This window comes from Petromyzon marinus, unplaced genomic scaffold, assembly GCF_048934315.1.
Source record: "Petromyzon marinus isolate PM22_M1 ecotype Great Lakes invasive population unplaced genomic scaffold, UKy_Petmar_22M1.pri1.0 PM_G_Scaffold_59, whole genome shotgun sequence".
Lineage (NCBI taxonomy): Eukaryota > Metazoa > Chordata > Hyperoartia > Petromyzontiformes > Petromyzontidae > Petromyzon > Petromyzon marinus.
Window position 1 is genome coordinate 956,266 of NW_027423012.1, and position 7,507 is coordinate 963,772.

The following is a 7,507-nucleotide window of genomic DNA, read 5'->3' on the forward strand; positions in this document are numbered from 1 at the left end:
TGAAAGGGGACGGATGGACGGACGGACGGACACATTAATCTATTGCAGGCTGGTACACTCAGTTTACAACTTCGTTCCTACCAGTAATAATAACGTAATCAACCTGACCTTGCGTTGTGTTTTGACCATCTGTGTTGCATTATATGGTTTCCAAATCTTGCTATACTCTGTTTGATTTATCTTCTTTGGTTCTGTAGTGTTGTAAGGACGAGCAGACTTCTTTAGGAGGCACACTCTGTTTATTGTATTATTTCCTTATACAATGCTTAACACACACAGAGGGATATTCGGTCCCCTCACCCGATACCCTAGGGAGGTACAGCCTCCGGACCTGGCGGGACTCACACGTCTACCGCTAACCTCCTTGATACCTAAGGAGGTACAACCTCCGGACTTGGCGGGACTCACACGTCTACCGCTAACCTAGTCCTCCGGCTAGGACCTAGGGGAGGCTATCTGACCCACCGCTGGCCCGGTGGGTCCTGACCACTGGGTATGCCGAGCCTTAGCCCTTAGAAGGGCTGAAGGGCTGGTCCAGGGTCCTAGCTAGGCTTCAGCCCAGTCTTCTATCTTCGTGCGGGGAGAGAACTCCCCGAGGTCCGTTGGGTCACCCGTCTTATACCCCTTCGTGGCCAGGTAGAACCAATCATACATTCCCACGTGGAACCGTCTGATTGGTTCGCACCAAACCCTGGCCACGATCCGTTTCACCTCGACTGACCCCAACCGTTGTACCCAGGGGTAATGCTGCACTGCCCTGGTGGCAATGCAGGTTACGCAACAGCGCGTAGTTAACACCTCTACATCACCCCCTCCTTCGGAAGCTCCAGCCGTCCCGGCTGCAACAATGAGAAACTCCGAAATTATCAATGGTAGAAGAATTGTGAGTGTGCCTCACGAACAACAAGAACAATTAAACCACTATAAATACCCCCCTTAACAACATAACGTATGTACAAGGCACTAGACATGCCAAAAAAAACATTATAACAACCGGCGAGATTTCGCGCGCGTGCGTTTCGCGGGGCCATCGTAGGGGATGGCAGGCTTTGTCGGCGGCACAAGGGAAGGAGGAGGATGAGCCAGAGCATCCGGTGGGCCTTTAGGCATCTCCACGGGGACACCTGCTGCTCCACGGTCCATTGAGGCCGAACGTGGCCTGCATGGAGCCGTCACTCCCGCGTCATCTGCAGGAGGAATGACACGCCTGCGCTGTGGGTTAGGCACCAACGGGGCAACATCCGGCTCGTCGGACGCGTCGCACACTCGGCCCCCATGTCGTGTGTGTTGTGGAGGGACGCGTGGCGTGACGAAGGGTTTTAACCGAGAGGGGTGAACGCACCAGCGACGCCGTCCCCAGCTAATTTTAACACATTGGGGACGCAGGACTTCCACTACCTCAACCGGGCCTCGCCATGGTCTGAGGAGTTTGGCCGACGTGGACACCGGCACCTGGGGGCAGTGGAGCCATGCCCTGTCTCCCGGTGGCCACCGATGCGTGTACGACCGAGGGTCCCGCAGTCGCAAATTCGCCCGTTGGCGGGAAGCCGAATTTTCAATGGCGGCCTCCCGTGCCTCGGCCAACTTACGGAGGTTGAATCGCAAGTGGTCAACGAGCTTTGACTTTTGCGGTGGCTGTTCGATTTCCAGCCGAACGTCGGCGGGAGGAAAGGCATCCCTGCCGTACATTAGAAAGAACGGGGAAAATCCCGTCGCCGCGTGAGGTGCCATACGGTATGCGGTGAGGACCCCCGGAACCTGCAAGTCCCAATCGAGGTGGGATTCATCGACCTGATGGCATAACATAGCGGTGAGAGTTCTATGAAGGCGCTCCACCATGCCGTCGGTCTGGGGATGGTAGGGCGAAGTGCGCACTTTCTTAGTGCCCAACAGGCGGCACACATCAGTCAGCAAGGCTCCTGAAAAATTTCTTCCCTGATCGGTCAGCAACCGTTCTGGTGCGCCCTTGTCCAGGACGTAGCCTTGAACAAAGGCGTCCACAACGGCCGCCGCCGACTGGTTGGGGAGGGCCCAGGCCATAGGCCACCGTGTAAAATACTCTACCCCAACCAGAAGGTACTTATTACCCCGTGGCGTAGTAGGAAAAGGGCCCAAAATATCGAGAGCCACCAACTCATTTATACGAGAGACCGAAATGGGTTGCAGGGGTGGACATGCCGGTTTAGCCGGCGGTTTACGTTGCGCACAATGGGTGCACCCCAGCAAAATGTCAGTGACGTCGCGCAGCATGCCCGGCCAGAAAAATTGCAACCGCAACAACCCAATGGTCTTATGAACACCCAGGTGCAATAAACGCTCATGCGCCGCCCATACGGCCTTGCATCGCAAGGCGGATGGTACGACGATTTTATGTTGACACGAGTCAGCATCCCAATGCATCAACAAGCCGCGCTTCATGACAAATGAATTAAATTTGCCCTGTCTTGGAACCGCATTATTCGCGTGGCGACGCAACCTCAATAACGACATGTCCTCGCCCTGGTGCCGACCCCATTTGGTCAAAGTTAGCCCCAGCAAATCGTCACTGGCCATTGGATCTGCGTGATCCAACATCGGCGCTGAGGCGGCGGGAAGTGCGGCTGACACCGTTGTGAGAGGCGCGACCTGCGCAGGCAGTGGCGGCTTACAATGGCCCGAGCCCAAAAAACACGCACATTTTTGAGCCGGCGGAAGGCGAGACAACGCATCGGCATTCGTGTGTTGTGCACCCCTACGGTAAGTGACATTGAAATCGTAGTCCTGAAGGACTTCGAGCCACCGAGAAAGCTGCCCGGACGGTTGGTCAACCCGCAGAGCGTACTGTAAAGCCGAATGATCAGATCGCACGGTAAAATGCTGACCATACAGGTACGGCCTGTATTGCTGAATAAAAAACACAATGGCCAGCAGCTCACGTCTGGTCACACAGTATCTTTATTCAGCAAGAGACAAGACTCTGCTACCATAGGCAACAGCCCTTTCAATGCCATCAACTTTTTGGGACAGAACACCCCCAATCCCCGTATTGCTAGCGTCGGTGTCCAACACGAATGGCACGGAAAAATCGGGGTACGCAAGGGACGGTGCCATCACGAACGCGTTCCGCAAGGAGTCGAACGCAGCCTGTTCTGCGTCCCCCCAATGAAACGCCACCCCTTTTGACGTAAGGGCGTGGAGCGGCTTGGCAATCGTCGCGAAGCCAGCAACAAACCGGCGGTAGTACGACGCAAAACCAATAAAACTACGAACATCGCCCGCAGATGTAGGGGTCGGCCAATGTTGAACACATTTGGTTTTTTCAAGGTCGGTAGAGATGCCCGAGCGGCTAACTATGTGGCCCAGATAGCGCACAGACTCACGCAGAAGGTGACACTTCTGCGGCTTGAATTTCAAGTTAGCGGCCCGCATTTTCAAGAAGACAGCACGCAACCGTTCGATGTGTTCGCCGAACGTGCGGCTAAAGACGATGACGTCGTCAAGATAAATGAGACATGAGTCCCACTGGAGCCCAGCGAGGACCAGCTCCATGAGCCTCTGGAACGTCGCTGGGGCCGAGTGGAGACCCATGGGCAATCTATTAAACTCGAAAAGGCCCTGTGGTGTCCGAAAAGCAGTCTTAGGTTTTGACGATTCGTCGAGGGGGAGTTGCCAAAACCCCGACAGAAGGTCCAAGGTGGAGAAATAGTGCGCCCCTGCCAGGGCATCCAATGACTCGTCCATACGAGGAAGAGGGTAGGCGTCCGCTACCGAGATTTTATTTAGGCACCGAAAATCAACGCAAAAACGGAGACTACCATCGTGCTTTTTGACCAGCACTATTGGAGCACCCCAGGGACTAGTGGAGGGAGAAATTATATCGGCCTTCAGCATGTCATCCACAGCCGATTTAACATGCTGTTTCTCCGCCGGGCTAAGCCGAAACGGGTTTTGTCGAATCGGGGCAGCGTCACCAGTATCAATGTGGTGACGCAGCAGCTTGGTGCAGCCAATATCAAATTTAGATTTACTAAAGACATCGGAAAATTCTCGCAGAAGAGCGCGCAATTTAATTCGCTGCGAATGAGACAGATCACCCGTGTCTGTGCAGAGCGCGCCCAACCATTTCTCATCCGATTCGGAAGGAGGTGGGACCTGCGGCGTGTCATGCACGTGTCCCGCGACTCCGGTTCCCAACGGCACCGGGGTCGCGTGAGCGAGCACAGTTCCTTGCGGAATGACGGTTGTGGACAATCCGACATTCAAAACCTGCAAGAACGGCTCCCTGTCGGCTGCTACGAGGGTCTGTGCAGCCACCAAATCTAACCCCTTAGCAGCTGCGTTTGAAGGCCCCAGCAAAATGCCATGTGCCGAGGCCTCCGGGGCTAGCGTTTTTTTTAAGTTGCAAGGGCACGAGCATTTGTGTCCCTGGCGGAATGCGGACTGTGCTCGCAACAAACGCCTGCACCGAGGCACTAGCCATGCGCGGATGTGAGGGTGTGGGCAAGAACGCCATCCGTCAACCCGACGGGAGTTCGATGCAGCCTTGATCTACAAGGATCTTAATAGGCATTTTCGCGAGAAAATCAGTGCCTAACAAACACGGCACGGCGAGGGAAGAAGAGACCAAAATAGGCCCTGCCAATTTAATGTCTCCAATCGAAATTTGCGCCCGAATTTGCCCAATAATGCCAAGTGAACTGCCATTAGCGGCGAAACACGGGATAGAAACCCGTTCCAAGGGGCGGCATCGTACGGGCAGTATATTGTAAATCAGATCCGAAATGATCGTAGCCGACGCACCAGTATCGACCAACACGCGAAATTCCACACCCTCGATTGATCCGACAACCACGGACGAACCTGCCGTCGCCGCGACTACCCTATGGGCCAACTCAGACCACTGCCCAGGTTTGAGTGGCCACGAACAAACGCCAGAATACCCCCCATCACACGCCGAATCGCGAGCCCTTCTTATGGTGCGTTGCAGTGTGTATGGTGTGAATGAGGGCCGAGCGTGAGAGGCGTCGCGACTTGCCTGGTTTTGCCGCGATGCCGTGGACGTCCTGTAGTCCTGGCCCCGGGATGCGGAGGGGCGTCGTCGAGGCGCACGGCAGTCAGAGGAGATGTGGCCTCGTCGGCCACAGTTGAAGCACGTCAAGTCGCCGCGTGGAGCAGGCCGTCCCCGCTGCTGGTCGTTGCGGGGACCAGCGTGGTCGGACGATCGCCGGCCCGTTGACCTGGTCGCCATGAAGGCCCGGTTGGGGGAGAACTCGGCGCCCCTGCTGGCAGGCTCCGACGTCGAAGCCGAGGCGGCGATGGTCGATTCCGTGTGGAGCAGCAAATGTGCGTGGATGCACCGAGCGGCTCGTAGCGAGCACATACCACCGCTTGGATGACGATGAGCAGCTCGCGCGCCAGCTCCAGCATCTTCTGGAGAACGATGGCATCGATGGCCTCGTCGTCCATGCGAGGGTAACCCGCTCTTGCCATCGCCAGTTGAGCAGTCCGGAATGCCAACGGAGACTCTTTAGGGCGGCGTCGCCTGTCGTAAAATCGGCTGCGGACGTCGGATGGAGGCCCGTACACGTCGGACATCCGTCAGAGGGCCGATTGAAGAGTCGCCCTTTGTTGCCTGGGGATGGTGAGGAGCGAGGCGAGAGCGTCGTCATCCAAAGTGGCCGGTAGTGCTCGGAGCGCCTGTGCGTCCGACCAGCCCACCATCTCTTGGTGGCTCAGGAAGCGACGCTGGAACGCCGCCCAGTCGCCCCCTTCAGATGTGAATTCTCGGAAGATGGGCAGGCGTTGTTGGAGGGCGGACGTCGTCTCCCCCTCAGCTTGTACCGTCTCGAGCCGGAGATCGGCGATTTCCCGGCCGATAGAGTCTACTGTACCGTGTCGGTACAGTGATGACGCGGCGTCCGCTGAGGAACTTGAATCCGCAGCGTCGCGTGCTGATGACGTTGCGGGTTGTGATTGGCCCCCCGCGTTCCCAGGATGCCCCTGGCTTCCGCTTCCGGCGGAATCACGTGGTTCCCCGGCGGGAAAATCAAAATGTCTGCCCTGGCCGATGGCGGGAACGTCTGCCGGCTGTTGACTCGGCCTGCCCGCAACCTCCAAGTTGATCTCTTCGAAAATGAAGGCCGCGGCGTGTAGGAGTTGAGCGAGACGGCCGTGTGCTGCCCTGAGTCCGTCCCCCATGGCAGGGGGAGCAACCGGCTGCTCAACCGGTGGCTGGGCGGCCGTCAACGCGGCAGTGTTTTCAGCGGAGCTGGCGGTGCTTGCAGGTGAGACAGCGTTATCTTCGTTTTGGCTCCGCGCGTGGGCTGAACTTCTGGTTTCCATTTCCAACCACTTCTGACTCCAGTTGTAGTGTTGTAAGGACGAGCAGACTTCTTTAGGAGGCACACTCTGTTTATTGTATTATTTCCTTATACAATGCTTAACACACACAGAGGGATATTCGGTCCCCTCACCCGATACCCTAGGGAGGTACAGCCTCCGGACCTGGCGGGACTCACACGTCTACCGCTAACCTCCTTGATACCTAAGGAGGTACAACCTCCGGACTTGGCGGGACTCACACGTCTACCGCTATCCTAGTCCTCCGGCTAGGACCTAGGGGAGGCTATCTGACCCACCGCTGGCCCGGTGGGTCCTGACCACTGGGTATGCCGAGCTGAAGGGCTGGTCCAGGGTCCTAGCTAGGCTTCAGCCCAGTCTTCTATCTTCGTGCGGGGAGAGAACTCCCCGAGGTCCGTTGGGTCACCCGTCTTATACCCCTTCGTGGCCAGGTAGAACCAATCATACATTCCCACGTGGAACCGTCTGATTGGTTCGCACCAAACCCTGGCCACGATCCGTTTCACCTCGACTGACCCCAACCGTTGTACCCAGGGGTAATGCTGCACTGCCCTGGCGGCAATGCAGGTTACGCAACAGCGCGTAGTTAACACCTCTACAGAAGCACTACGACAGAATGGCTACAATAATGCTCAAATTAACAGTGCACTGAATGCCAAATCACGATCGCAAAGCAATACTGCTGAAAGCGATCAGATTGTTAAAACAATAAAAATTCCATATATCTCAGGAGTAACTGACAAATTAGCCCGTGTTTTGCAAAAGCAAAACATTACAGTAAGATTTGGTACAGTACACAAAATTCAAAAACTAGTATCTTGCACTAAAGACGCATTACCAAAATTATCAACCGGTGTAACATCAGCATAAGACTAAAAGAACATCAAAGAAATATTAAATTATCTCAAACACAACTGTCGGCAGTGGCAGAACATGCTTGTCAACAAGGACACTCAATTGATTTTGATAACGTTGAAGTGTTGTGTAAAACTAATTATTACTGGCAAAGACTAATTAGAGAATCCATTGAAATTGAGAGGAATAGAAATAACTTTAATCGCTCTGATAGCTACAGGCTTAGTGCGGCTTGGAAGCGTATTATTAAATAATACATATTACAATTCCTTATAGGGGAAACATACTAATAAACGGACTACTAACGTAGCAT